A 19569-nucleotide genomic window follows, 5' to 3' on the forward strand; every position below is an offset into this window, starting at 1 on the left:
GTGGGAAAAACACATTTGTCTTAAGTGTATAGGCACTATTTGCAAAAATTTCTGTGTACATAGACAAGGAAACTCTTATTAAATTTGAAAATGGCTCCATAGTTAGCCAACAATGATAAAATGCACTGAGACTCCAGTTTTTCAAAAATAAAATGAATGAATAAATACCCAAATTAACTATAAAAGATATACGAAAAAGTATCTATCTACATCCAGAGAAAGAAGTAATAAATAGAAGTATGTCTAGAATAATTTTACATACACACACACACACACACACACACACACACACACACACACACACTTATCTAATGGTAGCCATCTCTAGGCTCTGTGGTGGGAGAAGGGAAGAAAAAAAATTACATGACGATTTTATTGTATATTTGAAAGGAATAGCAAGTGGTGCGTAGCTAATAGCAGTTTTATATGTTATAATCTATTTTAATGTAAGATGTTATGGAAATCTTTGTTTTATTCCATAAATTAAAATTGAAATTAAAAAAATGAACAAGATAGGTAGAGGAAAAAAGTTAGAAAATAAATGAGAGTGACAGAAGAAAATTATGAAAAGAAATACTGAAGAAAATAACACCTTAAAAAACACAGAATTGGCCAAAATGGGGAAACACAAAGAAACACACATACACACACACATACGCACCAAGATGTACAAAAATTCACTGAAGAAAAGAACTCTATGAAAAGTACAATTGGACAGAAAGGAAAAAAAAAAGTACAACAGCTCACTGAAGAAAATAATTCTTCCTGGGTCCCGCCCCCACTGGACCTTCTTTCTTCTTCCTCCTCCTTCTCTGGCCTTAGTTAAACCAGGCTACTGGGAATCAAGTGACTGAGCCTGCTGTTTGGATCTTAGTGGGATGGGCAAAATCCAGCCTGATGGAAGAGAAGATAAAGAAAGCAGAGGAGATGGCCCTGAAGCTGGATTGGGCTGTGGCTAGCTGGTAGGAATGAGAAGACGGCAGTGAGCTGTGCTTACTGGCAGGCAAAGCATTGGGCTCTCCTCGCAATACAACTTAGATCAGAGGTCTATCCCAAACAGGAGGTCAAGTTATGGGTGGATGGGGAGGATGCCCAGATAGATATTCTTCACATCTGGCTTATGGTGTGGCTGAACATGACAGTGGTTTCTCTGAAAGATATGGTTTTTCTAGACTATAGCTTTCATCCAAGCCTGCAGAGGTGGGTAACTGGCTAGCAGCTGCCTGAGACCAAGACAACTGCATTCCCATTGGGTGAGGCAAGATGGCAATGAGGCTTACCTCTACCTCCTATCTGCCCACCATACTCAATTTAGCCAGCAGGAGTTACAGTGTCAGTGGCAGCTACAGGTCCTAAAAGACTTGGGCTTCAGAGACCTTGCTCTACACTCTTGGGATCTACAAGAGCCATGAGTCATGGAATCTCAAGAAAAAGTCTCCTCTGAGGATGCTGGAACTACTGCTCCCTCTATTTGGAAGTAGCCCCTTATCCCTTTGTGGTAAAGGATTAACTCTGCTTCTGCCTGCCCTCTGGTCCTCATCACTGAAACCCCCATTACCAAGCCAACCCTCTTCCTGCCTTTTTGGGTACTATTCATAGCATCAGTCAATCAATCCTCATTTTTTAAGTGTCTGCTACATGCAGACTTTTCTAGGTGCTGAAGATAAAAATACAGAGATTAAAATAATGCCTACTTTTAGGGAGCTTAACATTCTAATAGGGGAGAGAGTGTGTAATGCATGTGTGCAATGCTTTATATACATACACATTAAATATAAAGAGAATGAATACAAAACAGGTAAATGTAAGATAATTAGGGAGGCAGGGTACCACTAGTTGAGAGAGAACATAAAATGCTTCATGTAGAATGTGGTCCCTGAGCAGTATCTTGAAGGAAGAATTCTATGGGACAGAAGTTTGGAAGAGGGGAGCTTTTCTAGGGGATGGGGGTAGATAGTGAATTCATTTTTTGGACTGGTTGAGTTTTAGGTATCTCCAAGATATCCAGTTTGGAATATCTAGCAGGCATTTGGTGACTTGGGGCTGAAGCTCAGAAACTGGAGAGACAGTGGATGGATATATAGATCTAGGAGTCATCTGTATAGGGGTGATAATTTAACCCACAGGAATTGATGAGATCACCAAGGGAAAGAGTACATATAGGGAAAAGAGAAGAGGTGCTAAGACAGAGCCTTGGAGAACACTCATAGTTGGGGACTTGATATAGATAACCAGCCAGAAAAGGAGATTGATAAAGATAGGTCAAAATGTTGAAAGAGATAGGGTAGATAGGTAGAAAAGAGAATTAGGAGATAGTCACGTCATGAAATTCCAGAGGATTTTCTCTATCCACCGTGCCCAAGCAAAAGGTGTACATAATTTTTTAGGACTTTGGCTGAGAAAGGGAAAAGAAACATAATGACATCTTGGGTAATTGATGGTGGAGTGAAGGTTTTTAAAAGATATTTTTAAGGATTTGAGCATATTTGAAAGTAGCAATGGAGCTAGTACATAGGAAAAGGTTGACGATTCATGAAACGTTGCTGGGGGGGTGGGGGAGGGATCACTAAGAATCCAGTATGCTAGAGAAGATGAAAGTGGATGGGGTCAATAGTAGCTGTAGAAGGGTTGGCATTGGCAAGGAAAATGGCCACCTCTGTCAGAAACTGGAGGAAAAAAAGAGGGTGTGGGGGATGCAGTGTGATATCAAGGGATTTTGAGATGAGGAGAAAAGATAGAGTTCACATTAAATGGCCTCAATTTTCTCAGGAAAGTAGGCAGGTAAGCCTTTAGCAAAAATAACTACCTGAACAGAGGCAAGCTGCCTAGCACCTCAAAATCTAATCCAGTGAAATTCGTACCATATTGCACCAAGAAATCCAATGAGAAACCATACTAAGTGATTTCTTCCACCCTAGAACTGCACAAAATGTCAGCAAGCATCCTCTAGACAATTGTAAAGGGGGCTGCCAGCCATAGGTAGCCTACCCCAATAAGCTAGTAGAGGGCTAGAGACCTGTGTAACTTGCAGGGCTTTGTGCCTGGAGATAGCATCCACCAGGGTGGTTGTAACCACATGGAGTCCTTGGAAGCCCTGGGGGGACAGCAGCAACCAGAGTGGTCCCTAGCACATAGTCCTGAGATGCCATAGAGGGCTGTGAAGATCCAGTACTCTGAACTTCAGAGATCATGGTTTGGGGAAGGGTGGGTGATAAGCACCTTTGGTAAGATGAAGTCATCCCGGGAACTCAGGGATTCTAGGGAGAGAGCAAGTAGGGATGAACACTCCACTCAAAAATACAGCAAGAGGTGAAACCTGGCCCTAAGCTCCAATCAGGAACTCAAGATGGAAAAATAAGTAAATCAAAGAAGACACTAATCTGAATAAAGAATTATTATGAATCTAGAGATCTCAAAAGAAGAAGCAAGTAGCTCTACCTCATCTTCTAGCACGGACTCAAATTTAAAAGAAAAAAAAAGATTTTCTGCAAGGACTACATGAATAGGTAGAAGAAATTAAGCAAGATATTAAAAATGGAATAAAAGCTCTGGAGAAAAGAAGTGAAAGGAGAGTAAATAGCTTAGAAGAGAAAACGATAAACTTTATCCAAAGAACAGATTCTCTGTAAACTGAAATACACCAAACAGAAATCATTGACTGGATGAAACAGCAAGAAATTTTAGAATAAAATTTGAATAAATAATAGAACATATGATATCTAATGTAAAGGAACAGTTGGACTTGGAAGACAAATCAAGGAGAGATGATTTAAGAACTTTTGGACTCCCTGAAAACCATGCTTTGATGGTGGGAGGGGAAGCCTAGACATGTGAAAACTGTCCAGATCTATTAGAACTAGAAGGCAAAGCAAAGATATGAAGAATCCACTGTTCACTTTCTGAAAGGAAGCCCAAAATTCCTGGAAATGAATGCCATAACCAAAATCCAGACCCCCCTCTAAATATAAAAAAATACTGCGAGTATCCAAAAAGAGTTCAGATATGAAAGACCCATAGTTAGGATCATGTAAAAACTGGGAGATTTTTGTTTTTGTTGTTGTTTTGTTTTTTTCAGGGGGGAAGGCAAGGCAATTGGGGTTAAGTGACTTGTCCAAGGTCACACAGCTAGTAAGTGTGTCAAGGGTCTGAAGTCACACTTGAACTCAGGTCCTCCTGACTCCAGAGCTGGTGCTCTATTCACTGCACCACCTAACTGCCCCAAACTGGGAGATTTTATGAAAAACTAGAGATCTGCTTTGCAATATTCCAAAAGGTAATATATATATATATATGTATATGTATATATATAATATATATATATTATATATATATATAAGCTTACAACCAAGAATATCATTACTATCAGGGAAAAATGGACATTTGATGAAATATAAGATTTTCAAGCATTTCTGATGAAAAAATCAGTGATGAGTAGGAACTTTTAAATGAAAATACAAGAATCAAGAGAAAACTCTAGAAAAAGTATGTCTCTGAACATTTGGAAGGATATGTGTATGATATGTTAGTGCTAATATTGCAAAGGAAGAAAACAAGTGCCTTTTCAGGACCTTAATGTCTTCTAAAGATATTGATGGAATTAAATGGAAAAAAAACAGGTCTCCTAGGGGTAGATTACGTCTGATCTGAAGATTTTAAGAAGGGGAAAAAAGAGAGAGTAAAATAAATAGACTTACAGAAAGGAAAAAGAAAAGGGTGAAACAAATATTTCTTAGAATTGAGTTTCAGAGAAGAACATATAATCATGGAGAGGCATGGAAGGAAAAGGCATCAGATAAACCTCACTTTTATCTGACAAAGACAAAGGTTGAATACCTACAAATAATTTGTTGCAGAAATACATTAAACTTAACAGGAAAACAAAGAGAATGGGAGGCATTAAAAAGAGCCATAATTCAAGAAGGGGGAGTGTCAGGTAGGGGAGGAAAGGAAGGAGACTGTGACAAGCAGAAAAACTTTCTGATCCTGATGGGGGAATTAAAAGGAAAAACAAAACAAAACAAAACTAAACTAGAATCTAAAGGATGCCATTAATTTGAGAGTAGTTGAACAACTAAATTATGGCTCTCTTTAAGAAATGATAAGGGGATTATAGGGAATATTGGTTAGCATGACCCATTGTAAAATCAAGTAAGCAGAACCAAGAGAACAGTTTTTACAAGAATAACAACATTGTAAAGAAAAACAACTTTTAAAAACTTAAGATCTCTGACCAATACAATGATCAGTGCTCTCTCCAGAGGACCTATGATGAAGCATGTAATGTACCTCCTAAAAGAAAAGTGATGGACTCAAGGTACAAAAAGAGACACCCATTTTTGGGCCCAATATCTGTGTGTATTCATTTTGCTTGACAATGGTTATTGATTATAATTTTTTCTTTCAGGTTTTTGTTTTATTTGGGGGCAGAGAGGTAGAAGATGGTTAGCAGTATGGATGTCAATCAAATGAGGACCATTAATATCTTTTTATTTAATGCATAAAAAACATGAAGTTCAGAAAGAAAGCCAGACAAGAAGGATAGTTTTGAAAGCAACATGGAATTTATTACATACTTTTAAACAATACTTTTTTTCAAATAGAGATCATGATTTTATAAACTTTATGATTTACTGTGCATGTGAAAATATCTTTTTTAATGTCTAAGTTCAAAATAAAAGAAATTTTAAAATTAAAACATTCTTAAAATAAGAAATGGGGAAGCGGAAGCCAATACACGAAACATCGGGGAAAAAAATCAAACAAAATTAAAATAGTAAAAAATAAAGTAGAAAAATGTGAAATATCTCATTGGAAAAAAAAAACTGATCCAGAAAATAGGTTGAGGAAAGACAAATTAAGTATTAGACTACCTGAAAGCCATGATAAAAACAAGTACCTAGACATCATATTTTAAGAAATTATCAAGTAAAATTGTTCTGATATCCTAGAATCAGAGAGTAAAATGGAAATTAAAAGAGTCCACCAATCACCTTCTGAAAGATACCCTAAGACAAAATCTTCCAGGAATATTATCATCTAATCTCAGAGCTCCCATGTCAATGAAAAAATATTGCAAGCAGCCAGAAAGAAACAATTCAAATATAATGAAGCCATAGTCAGGATAACACAAGATTGAGTAAATGTCAGGTTAAAGAAGTGGAAGGCTGGAATATTATATTCCAGAAAGCAAAAGAAGGAGAATTAAAACCAAAATTTACCTGTCCAGCAAAAGCGAGTATAATCATGCAGGGGGAGAATTGATATTAAATTAAATTGAGGATTGCCAAGCATTCCTGATGAAAAGACCAGAGCTAAATTAAAAATCTGAGTTTCAAATACAAGACTCAGGACAAGAATAAAAAGTTAAACTCTGAAAGATTAATCATACGGGATTTAATGGAGTTAAACTGTTTATATTTCTACATGGGAAGATGAACATTGTACCTTCTAGAACTTTATTAGAGCAGGTGGAAATAGTATATATTGGGGGCACAGGTGTGAGGGAAGACATCCAAACAATAAGATAAAATTAAGGGATGAGAAAGAGGGATGCACTAGAAGTAGGGAGAAGTTAAAGGTAGAATAGGTAAAATTATCTCATATAAAGGAGACAAAAAAGCTTTTACAGTAAAGGGGGACATGAGGGGTTTAGTGGGCAATTCTTGAACCTTATTCTCATCTGTATTGTGTCAAAGAGTGATTAGCATGCACAGTGTTTAGTAAAGAAATCTGTCTTACATTATGGGGAAGTAGAAAGGAAGGCAGATTGGTATAGTAGAGATGGGGGGGGTGCTAAAAGAAGGATTATGGGAGGCAGTAGTCAGAAGCAAAATATTTTTGAAAAAAAACAAGGTGAAAAGAGAAAGACAAAAGGATAAAAAGGGGTAAATAAGATGGAGGGAGGTGGAGGGAACTACACAGTTAGTAATCATAACTATGAATGTGAATGGAAATCAATAGCAAGGTTGATTAAATGATTCAAACATAAAAGGTGATAGCATAAGAAAATCATGGGTCCATGGAATAGTTTACCTGTCAGATCTATGGATAAGAAAATTCCAAACAAGAGATAGAGAGCATTGAAGGATGTAAAATGAATAATTTTGATTACACCAAATTAAAAAAAAAAGGTTTTGCACAAACAAAACCAATGTAGACAAGATCAAAATGAAAGCTGAAAATTAAGGAGGAAAACAGCCACTTTCTCTTAAAACAGCCTTATTTCCCAAAAATATAGAGAACTGGGTCAAATTTAGAGAACAAATCATTTCCCAATTGGTCAAAGGATATGAACAGTTGGTTTTCAGATGAAGAAATCAAAGCTATCCATAGTCAAATGAAAAATTCCCTAAATACCTATAAATTAGAGAAACGTGAATTAAAACAACTCTGAGATACTACCTCACACCTATCAGATTGGCTAATATGACAGTAAGGGAAAATAATAAATATTGGAGGGGATGTGGAAAAACTGGTTACTCATGCATTGTTGGTAGAATTGTGAACTGATTCAACCATTCTGCAGATCAGTTTGGAACTATGTTGACAGGGCTATACCCTTTGATCCAGCAATACCACTAATAGGTTTGTATACCAAAGATATTAAAAAATGAAAAGGATTCTATGTATATGTATAAAATATATATATAGCAGCTCTTATAATGGTGGCAAAGAATTGGACATTGAGAAGATGTCTATCAATTGGGGAATGGCTGAATAAGTTGCAGTATATGATTGTGATTGAATGCTCTTGTGCTATAAGAAATGATGAGCAGGATGCTTTCAAAAAAATCTACAAAGACTTATATGGACTGATGCAAAGTGAAGTGAACAGAACCAAGAGAACATTGTGCACAGTATCAGCAACACTATGTGTTGATCAAGTATAAATTACTTAATTAATCTCAGTAATACAATGTTATAGACAATTCTGAAGATTGTCTATAACAATAAAAATGATAAAAAATGCTATTTGTCCCCAGAAATAGAAACGATGGACTCTGAGTACAGATTGAAGCATATATATGTGTATTTTTTACTTTGTTGTTTTCTTGGTTTCTTTGGGTGGGGATCTGTTTTCTTTCACAACATGACTAATTTGGAAATGTTTTACATTATTGCACATATACAAACTATACCAATTTGCTTGCCTCTCAATGAGGGGTAAGAGAAGGGGGAACAGAAAGAATGTAAAACTCAAAATTTGAAAACAAAGAATGCAAAATTGTATTTTACATGCAATTAAAAAAAAATTGGAAAACATACAAACATAAGCACCAAGTGGCATAACTTCCAAATTCTTAAAGGAAAAGTTAAATGAGGTACGTGAGGTAATAGACAGTAAAACTATGCTATTTCCTCTCAAAATTACATAAGTCTTAACCATAAAATTACAAGTAGAGAAGATGAATAGAATTTTAGAATAGTTAGAGATGAAAGGCCTCTGAAGAAAATTGAATTGAAATAGTAAGTACTATACTTGCCCCCTGTCCCACTCTTTTCTCTCCCTCTCCCCCTTCTGGCTGGGTCTGAGACCACTGCAGGGTCAGTAGTCCTGGTGTCTCACTGTCCCACTCTCTAGGCCATGGGGAGGAGAAAAGCCATGCTTCCCACTCACCAGGCCATGGGGAGAAGAAAGTGGTGCTCCCAGGCTACAGGCCAGAAAGGGCCATTGTCAGAGACTCCAGTTAATTTTGTTATAGATGATTTCATACATATTTAATTTAGAAGACTGGACCATTGAATAAAGAGAATCTAATGGTTCGTTAAAAAAAAACAGAGAGAGAAAGAGAGAGAGAAAGAAAGAGAGAGAGCGAGCGAGAGAAAGAGAGAGAGAGAGAATTTTTCCCTTGAGTTATACATGGCCCTTTCACAAAAATTTTACCCCATATTAGGACATAAATACTTCACAACCAGTTGTAGACAACCAGAAATATTAACTACATCCTTTTCATTCCATAATGCAATAAAACTACATCTAATAAAGGTATATGAAAGCATAAATTGGAAATTAATTGGAAACAAATGTTATCCAAAAGAATGAGTGGGTCAAAGAACAAATCACAGAAGCAATAAATAATTACATCAAAGAGAACGACAACAATGAGGTAACCTACCAAAATTTATGGGATGCAGACCCAGCTGTACTTAGTGGAAAATTTATATCTCTCAACATATAAATAGAATATAGATGAATATTTACCAAGAAATATTAATTGTCCAGATTAACAGAAGAGGAAATAGAATATTTAAATAACCCTATTTTAGAAAAAAGAAATTGAACAAGCCAACAATGAGGACCCTAAGGAAAAAAATCCAGAACCAGATAGATTCACAAGTGAATTCTACCAAATATTTAAAGAAAAATTAATTCCAATACCATGTTAACTACTTGGAAGCATATGTGGAGTCCCGCATAATTCATTTTACAATACCAAATTGGTACTGATACTAAACCAGGAAAAGCTAAAACAGAGAAAGAAAACTAAAGATTAATTTTCCTAAAAAATGTTGCTACAAAAATTTGGGGAGATAATTTATAACTCAAAATTCTAAAAAAAATTAATATTAAAAATGTATTTTATGTAATTGAAAAATAATTAAAAGTAGTGGCGTGTGTGTATGTGTGTGTGTATGTGTGTTTAAAACACTTCTTAAAAATTCTGAACTGGGGATCTGATATACAATATTTTCTGAGACTGAATGATGTATAATGTTTCCCAGTCAAACATTGGAAGGAACACATAAAACAAATATTGAACTGATAAATAAAACTAGGAACCTGTAAAAAAATTACGATAAAACTAACTCACTTAATTCATGATGTCCCACCTATGTTTTTTTTAAATTTAAACTCCTTGGAAGCCACACTCATAAGGTATAGTATACATAGCAGAGCATTTTGGACTTTAAACTAGAGTGGTCCTTATCTCCAACTCCACATCATACCCCCACCTCCAGGAAATAGTTCCTTCTAGCTGGTAAAAATCATACCTAGAATATCAATTAGCTTTGTAGTTTTCTCCCAATAAATTATTAGTTTGTTTTCTTTTACCTTTTTAATGAATGGAAGAGGATACAAACAGACAGAAAGACAGAGAAGCAGAGAAAGAGACACACACATAGTCAGAGACACACAGAGAAAGAGAAACACAGGTCTTTGCCCACAGAGGAAGACACAGAGTAACAGGGAGAAAGAGACAGAGAGAGAGGATGCTCAGGAAACTGGCAGGGTCAAAGAAAGTTTTATTGTTACTTTGTTTTAGAAAAAAGGAGAAACAGGATGTATATTTCTTTTCTTTTCAGTATTGATTTGATTTTGTTTTAAATAGTATAGTTACTTCCTGGTAATACCTTTTTATGCACATAGAATCCTTTAATATAATGAAGGGAAAGAGTTCAACAGAAGTAATCAATGCGTGGATCATTCTGACGAGGAAGTGCAATATTTATAGCAGACGTCGATTTTTTTCAATCAATCTTTTTCCTTCCTTCCTTCCTAACTTCCTTCCTTCCTTTCCTCCTTCCTTCTTTCCTTTCCTCCTTCCTTCCTTCCTTCCCTCCCTCCTTCCTTCCTTTTTCTTTCTTTCTCTCTCTCTCTCTCTCTCTCTCTCTCTCTCTCTCTCTCTCTCTCTCTCTCTCTCTTCTTTCCTTCCTTCCTTCCTTCCTTCCTTCCTTCCTTTTTTCTTTCTTTTTCTTACTTTCCAGACTAACTGGCATCTATAGTTAATGAAAAAGAGAAACTTATTTTTCAGAGAGAGATTATTCCATCTCTTTTAAAATGACCATATTTTGATTTCCCTACTTAATGAAAAATGGGAAATGAAGCATAGAAAAACCTGGGTAATGAACCGAATGTTAGTGAATTCCTTGAATAGGCTATGAACTCAGAAGAATCTGCCTGTGCACCATGGGCTATGTCTCACAATACTCACCTTTGTCCCTATCCAGTATATAGGCATTACAAAAATAAATCTAGAAGTCAGGTCATTGTATATTGTATAAGGCATTGTATGATCCCACAGTCCATTAACCCATGGGTCGCATGTCCTGACACATAAGTAAAAAAGCTGCATTTTTACAAAGATGGAATATGTGAGAATAAGTGTGTATGTATGTATATATCTATATGTAGACAGAGATACATACATATATGCATATTTGTGTATATATATGTGTGTATATATATACATATATATATTTATATATAACACACGGAAAGAAAATACTAGATAATTTCAAGAAGGAGATACTAGAAGCTGGGATGTGGTGTGGGAATGACAGGTGAGAAAAGGCATCATGGAGGAGGTCACACTTGAGCTGAACTTTGATGTTCAGGAAGCTAGAGAGTCCAAGAGGCAGAAACAAAGAGAAAGTGAAGCTCAACATGAGGGACAATTTGTATGAAGGCCTACAAATGGTTGGTTACATGTTGTATTTGATAGAATACTTGATTTGGAGTAAGGAGTACATGAGTTTGAAAACTCTTAGTCACTTACTAAGTCGTGATCCTGGAATAGTTGCAATTTCTAGGTCTTACTTTCTTCATATGTACACTTAAGAGATCATACTCAATGACCACAGAGGCCTCTTGAAGTTCTAAGTCTTTCATCCTAGGAAAAGTAGTTAGGCAACTTTGCGTGGAACATGTTGTATGAAGGACAGTATTATATAACAAGTCTCAGAGAGGATTGATATCTAAAATAAGTAGGAAATATTTTTAATAAAAATTCTAATATATGACTGTGAAAATTAAGACTTTCAGGGACACCAAAGATTTGTTGGACATTGTTGAAAACTTCAGAGCTATAAAGGATTATGTTGTCTCAGCTTATTTGCATATATATATTTCATGATTTTGTTGTTCAGTAATATGTGACTCTTTGGGACCCTATTTGGCATTTTCTTCACAAAGATACTGAAGCAATTTGCTATTTCTTTCTCCATCTCATTTTACAGATGAGGAAACTGGGGCAGACAAGGTTAAGTGACTTCCTCAGGGTCACATAGCGAGTAAGTGTCTCAAGGCAGATTTGAACTCAGGTTTTCCTGACTTGAGGCCTGGCACTCTATCCACTGTGCCACTTAGCTGCCCATGTGTTATGATTAAAGAGTATTAAATTGTGATATTATATATTATGTAAATATTTAAAGCCAGGTAAGATTTTAAAGGAACTTTCAATTTTATAGAATTCACAGAGTTATGATTTTAAAATTGAAAGATGAGCAACTGAGAGCCTATAGGCTTTTATATTTAAGCCATTAAAATAGAGATAAAGTATTAAAAAAAAAAACTGGTCTAGGAACCTAAGAGAGAACCAGATGAAGGAACCTAAGGAAAAGAAGTAAAAACTTAGAAAAGACCTGAAAAACCTGCCCTTTGGGATCTGACATAACTAGATGCAATCAGGTGACAGAAGGCTTCAGTCAAATGATTATTTTTTTTTTTGAATGGTGGAAGAAAGAATTTACTCTTTAAGCCAGTTTAGCAGCCAAAAGCAAAAGCCCCATCTGCTTTTCCTTTGAAAACCAGAGGTGGCAGCAGAGAGCAACAGGTCATAATGAGAAGCTTTCTGGCTTTCCAATTCTTCATGGAGCTGAAGTCTTTGTCACTGAAACTCTTGACAGAGAGTCAAGCAATGAATAGAAAAGCAGTGACATGGAAATGAGGTGGAGAATCTCCCGATTGGATTAACATCAGTAAACCCTGTAGTCCAAAGTAGAGTACCTTAATACCTTAAGGATATCGTGTGTTGTTGTGGTTGTTGTTCATAATAAGCTTTACTGCCAGGTTCTCATAAAAATTTCGTTCTTTAAGTTCTAAATTCCCCCACACCATGGGTGGGGATCCTGAGGCCTCAAGACAACATGTGGCCTTCTAGGTCATTTGGTGCAGTCTCTTGACTGAGTCCAAATTTTACAGAACAAATCTTTTTTTTTAAGGGAATTTGTTCTGTGAAGTTTGGATTCAGTCAAAGGGCCACACTTGAGGATCAAGAGGGCCACATGTGGCCTCAAGGCCATAGGTACCCCATCCTTGCCCCATACCCATCATCATATTCTGCCTGATATTTTAATAGCATTGGAAAACTGATTTTTCAGACACATATTGGCAGTTTATCTTACAACATTGTTTTTCACATTCCTTTTAAACATTAAAATGGTGATTTATAAGAGTACCAATATCTTACATCATTTACACATTAATAGAAATCTTAACCAAAACAATACAAAAAACCTTTTTTCTACCTCTTTCATCACTAAATTGTGATCTGAAAAGAAACCTAATGGGACAGCATACCTTAGAAAAGCATGAAGCCTTAGTTCCAACCTTCAGTTAAGTAAGACACCCTGGCCAGCCATGTATCATTCTTCCCTAGGCTGTACCCTTGAGTTTTTCTATATTACCTCAAACTTCACCATCACCACTCTTTTCTGGGTGACTTCAGCTCCCCTCCTTCTCCTCTCACACTTTTCAGCTCCCTTTTATGTGTTATCTTCTCACATTCGAAGGTAATATCTTTGAGGGTGGGGATTGTCTTTCTGTCTTTATTGTATTTCCAGCAGCTTTAGAACAGAGCCTGCTATATAGTGGCTGTTTAATAAATAGCTATGCACTGACTGACTGATCATATGAAAGCACAGAAAATAAGAAATACATTTTTGTTATTCTTGTTTTGGTTGTTGTCATTGAATCAGGCACAGTGGAAACCTTTAGGGAAGTAATGTTCTATTTCAACTGAGTAAGTACATTGGGAAGAACATTGAGGAGCTTCTGTCCACATTTCAGCTTAGATACCAATTAAATGTTTGACCTTCAAAAAGTCATTTAACTTTGCCAGAGTCTCGCTTTATTTATGATGGCATCCGTAATATTTCTTGCACTAACTATGATAAAAGTTATTGTGAGAAAAGTTCTTCAGAAAACAATGCTTTCTGCTATAAAATTAGTAATTATACATAAACCAAAGCAACTATCAAACTATAGGAACGAAACTCTAGAGAAACAGGGCTAATATTCACTTTTTTAACAAAAGGATTTACCTGTCTCTACTGAAAAGCCCCAGACAAATTTCTGAGCTTTATTCTAAGTTATTTTCAGCGTGGCACAATGGAGACATCAAGAACTCTTCAAAGGAAACTGATTCACCTTTAAAGGTCAGAAGAACATCCACATCTCATCAGGTTGGCAACTAGTCAACAGAATCTTCCAAACAACTCTTAAAACCCAGAATGTGTTTCATACAATATTCAATGAAACTATCTCTCATTCTTTATAAAACAAAAGGCAAGGGCTTTTTTTAATCATTCAGGCATTTAATTAGAACTTCAAAAATAGATTAATTGTAATTGGAAAAGTAATAAAATATAGTTTGGCATTTTTTAGGGGAAACTAAATTAACATGGTTAATGAAATTACTTTACTTTTTTGCTTTGTCAGTAACTCAGGCCCTTCCAGAGTTTTCAATTGAAAAAAAACAAATACTCTGCATAAGCAGACAATGTTTTATTTTATCCTGGGAATGCAAGTGCTATTAAGGCCAATTTCACTGAACTACAGTAACTGCACTTGAAAATGAACTTTTAACACCTTGTAAAATATGAGTTGTTTTCCTCTAAGTGGGAAATTTTTGCAATGTAATCTCAGCTCCTCTCCCCCCTCCCCTTGACAGGATGGGTTTATAGCCCAGAAATAAGATTTAATAGAGCATTTCTATTTAAATTTCTAGGTAACTCCAAAGAATTAAATTGAAATTTTAAAACATAGTTTATTCAAACTGTTCAATCCTATAGAACTATCTGGATGCACTGAGACCAACATCCTTACAATTGAGCTGAAAAGTTTTGGGATTTTTTTTCCTTGTTTATCATCATTTATATTTAACCTCTGATTTGACAGGGAAATAGATCATGTATATACCTAAAAATAAAATTAGTAAGGTAATAAATCATCCCAAAGATACTAGAGTCAGTCAAAAATTGTTTTCTCGCATTCCACCGTCATTACCTTGCCTTAGTTGCTGGCTCATTAACATTCTGATGCATTTCGCCTAGTCTAGGGTAGTGGTTGAGGAGGCATTCTACAAAGGTTTTGTTTAAAAATTTTAAAATAAATTGTGAGTCAACACCAATTCCACCAGTCTGTTTTAATCTTGTGAATGATCCTTGAATCTTTGCTCTATCAAACCCCCTCCAATCCTTTGTCTATGACCACAATATTCCTAACATCTATTCTCCTCTCCATGTATACCAACTCCCATCTTAATTCAAGGTGTTAACTTCTCTCACCTAGTCTAACATACCAGATTTTATTACCTCAAAAATAAAATACAAAGTCTTCACCTTGGTATTTAAAGCCCAACCTGGCTCCAGCCTACCTTTCCAGGCTTATGACAAATTACTCTCCCTCCTATATTCCATCTTATAGACAAACTCTCCTGTTAGCTGCTTTTTGTGCCCAATTTTCCATCTCCCATCTTCATGGTTTTTTTTCCTGTGTTTTCTGTCATGCCTGGAATGCACTGAAACTTCATTTATAACTCTTGGTATCACAAGAAGCTTCCTTCAAAACTAAGTTTTAATGCCACCTTCTTACAGACCTTTCTTGAATCTATCAGTTTTCTGAAGCTACTGCTTCCTCCAAATAACTTTGTATTTTACTTTGTATGCAGCTTGTATTTACTTTTCAATTTACATATTGCTTTTCTCAAAAATATATGCCTACTCAGGTAATGATTGTTTAAATTTTATCTTTGTATTCCCAGTGCCACATGTTTTGATGTCTGTTAGACTTCTTTCCATTTCTAGAATACATTCCTTCCTCATCTCTCCCTCACATATATAATCCATAGCCTCTTTCAACCAAATGCAGATACCACCTCTTAAGGGAACCTTACTTGACCCCTAATTGTTAATGCTGTCTACTGTCTGAAATTTTCTTAGTTTGCTATTCTGATTGAATGTTTCATGAGGTACTGGCTAGAGGCAGTACTGATCATCAACTATATAATAGCTTTCTCTACTGGATAAATACCACAAGCATTTATTAAACAACTGAAATATTTAGGACACTGTTCTAGATACTGGGATACAGTTTTTTTTTTTAAATAGCCAACACTCCTTCCCCACAAGGTGCATACATTCTATTTGCATATGAAACATTCAATCAGAATAGCATACTAAGAAAATTTCAGACAGTAGACATAGTCGATACATATTTATGTGAGGATAGAATCACAACATAACAAAAGATTATACATCTTGAAGAAGTTGGATTCATACCAGAAATGAGGAATTGGTTCAATATTAGGGGACTTCTCAACACAAAAATAAAGTCATAATAAGAACTACAAAAATTTTATGATTATATTGCACATGTGGATAAACATTTTTTACAAGAAATTTCTTATTCCTTTAAAAACACCTAGAAAATGTAGCTATAGACGAATTTTTCCTTAATAAGTAGCATTTGTTAAAACAAAAAGCCATGATTATATGTAATGGGGATAAACTAGAATTCTCTGAACAAGATCAGAGGTAAAGCAAGAATCCACAGTATTACTGCTGCTATTGATTTGATTGATAGAATTTCTAGCCAAAACAAAAAAAGGAAACAGATATAGGAAAATAGGAAACTTTTTTGTGCAGATAATGTATTCCTTTACTTAGAAAACATGAGAGTCTTCTAAAAAGAAGCTGGACAAACTAATAAATTCTACAAAATTGGAGAATATAATAGAGCTAGTTAAATATTACTATGTCTGTATATTAGCAACAAAGACAAAGAAGAAGTGATAGAATGAGAAAAGTTAAAACTAAATACTGAAAAAAAAATTGGCATTTATTTGTCAAAGAGTTCCTACACAGAGGAACTATGTGGACTTATTACTTTAAAAATAATGTGGAAATAATTATATAGTACTTTTTTTTACAGAAAGATAGATGTACACTTTTAGAGAAATGGTAATTGTGTATGGGTTGTCACAGACAATATGATAAACATTACAAAACTATATAAATTAATTTATAATTACTATTCAGAGCCATACAATGTTCTTTCTTTTATACTTTATGTAACATAAGAATTAATTTTTATCTGTATACTTGATAGAATTCATTTTAAAATTCATTTGGCCCTTTCTTCCCTTTGAGAATTAATTTACAATGCATTTGTTTTCTTTTTTTTCACTTATTATGTTACATAAATTGTCTATTTCTTTTTCAGTTTTATACTCATATATTATATTTTACATATGAATTATATTTTCATATTTGGGTATATCATATTTTTGCAAAATTTTATCCATTGTATTTATGTTCTTCTTGGCATGTAACAGCAATATAATTTCAAATAAATCCCTTTACTAGGTTTTCAATTCTTATGAATTTCTCCTTTGTTATTTTTGATAGTGGTAAGTTAGTTCTCTTCTTTTTCTTTAAAAGCTAGATGAGGTAATACATTTTTTAATCCAAATAAGCTTTTTTAAAGCTTTATGTTTTATTTTCAATTAATTCTATTTGAATTTTACTAAAAAATCTTGAAAATTTCAAATTTGATTTTTTGTTTCATTGTTTTTAATTATTATTTGTTGTTTTTAAAAAGTTATATGCCAAAATAATTCATTCATCACTAATTTTTCACTATTAGGCAAAAGTGTTTAGAGTCTTAAAAAAATCCTTAATAATTACCTTGATTGAATTCTAAAAGTTTGGTGTTTTATTTTACTGTTGTCATTTTGTTTAATTGAATTATATGTTGTTTCTGCGATTTGTTCTCTGATTAACAAATTCTTTCAGATTGTCATTTAATCACCATTGGAATTTGAATCCTTCTACGTTATATTTTATTGCCTTTTGTTATTATCTAGTTATATTTTATAGTTATGTATAGTTATATTTTGTTGCCTTTTGTTATTTTGTTATTAGTTATTTTATTAGTTTTATTACATAATTTATTACATATTACAAAATTATCAACAAAGAATGTGTTTAATATTGCTGCTTTTTAGAACTTGTTTACTTATTTTTATGCTCTAGAAACTAGTTAACTTTTGTACAAGTGCCATGTAATGATGAGAATTTTTAATATTGTTACTTCCATATAGTATTTCACAGGTATCTGTCATACATCATTTTTCCAAGGTCTCAGTAAGGTTCTTCTTGTGTGTGTGTTTGTGTGTGTGTGTATCTATCTATCTACCTATCTATCTATCTATCTATACATATATGTATATATAGTGTATGGGTTTCTGTGCATGTGTGTATGTATATATGCAGACATAGAGATAGAGATTTATATAGGTTTAAGACAAGTTCATAAAGGGTTACCTAGGTGGCACAGTGTTGGTATTAGAATTCTGAAGACCTGAGACACTAGCTGTGTGACCCTGGTCAAGTCCCTTAAACCTCTGATTCTATTTCCTTATCTGTACAATGAGCTGGAGAAAGAATTGACAAACCATTCCAGTATGGGCACTATGTGCTTCTGTTCTCACTAGGTAACTCTCTAGTCCAATCACAGTTCAATGCTGTGGATTTATGTCCCAACCTGGCCTCCTCTAATCTAGAAACCTGCAGCATTCTATCATCCTATTGTCTCAACAATGAAGATATTATGGGATTCTAACTTGGTCACATGAGTTTATAATACTTTTCTAGGCAAAACATTTCTTCCATGACTCATGGCTACTGTTTTTTTTTTTTTACAGTCCCAGAATGCATGAAGAAATAGATTGGTGATTCTCTTTAGATTTATTTGGTGTCTTTTTTTAGATCATTGCTGGAGCATATATAGGAGAATAGGGCTACTCAATTACCTTTCATGTGACTATATTAACCAGAAGTTCTAGAGTTTGTGTCTTTAAAAAGCATAGTACTAAAAAAAACTTTAAGTCATTGTTGCACACAAAAAATAATTCCTTCCTAGAAGAAGCTGATAGAGAATTTGCAACAAAGTATATATTGTTCTATGGAAGAAATTAATAGTTTAAATGATTCTTAAAGAAAAAAAAAGAAACAGTTTGGCTCATCACAAGAACACAAGCTTTGTAGAAAAATTGGTCCCAGACAACTAAAGCTTATTAAATGAATTATCATGCAATTTTGTTTCTTTGATAATTTAAAGAGTTTTGTCTTCCTTTTCTATTTTATAATCTCTCATTCTACAAAATTATTTTGGCAACTTAGTGTTTTAAGAATTAAAATGTGAAAATTATATATATATATATGTATATAGACAAAAATATGTTCAGAGATGAGTCCTTTTTTTAAAAATTCAAACTAAGAAACATATTTCACCTGTTTTTACTATTGCCTTTTTGCAAACTGTGGAATAGATAATATTCATTGTCTGTGACCAAGGCTTAATTTATCTTCATAGTATCATGGACATAAAGGTGGAAGGTCATCTCATCCAGTTCTCTCATTGTACAGAAAGGAAAACTGATACCCAAAGGGTTAAGTGATTTGTCTAAAAGCCTACAGGTAGGTACTGAGAGAAGTATGTCTTCAGATTCCAAATTCATAGTCTTTCCTCTGAACCCAGCTACCCACAAAAAATGGTTCTTAATA

This window comes from Trichosurus vulpecula, chromosome 5, assembly GCF_011100635.1.
Source record: "Trichosurus vulpecula isolate mTriVul1 chromosome 5, mTriVul1.pri, whole genome shotgun sequence".
Taxonomy (NCBI): Eukaryota; Metazoa; Chordata; class Mammalia; order Diprotodontia; family Phalangeridae; genus Trichosurus; species Trichosurus vulpecula.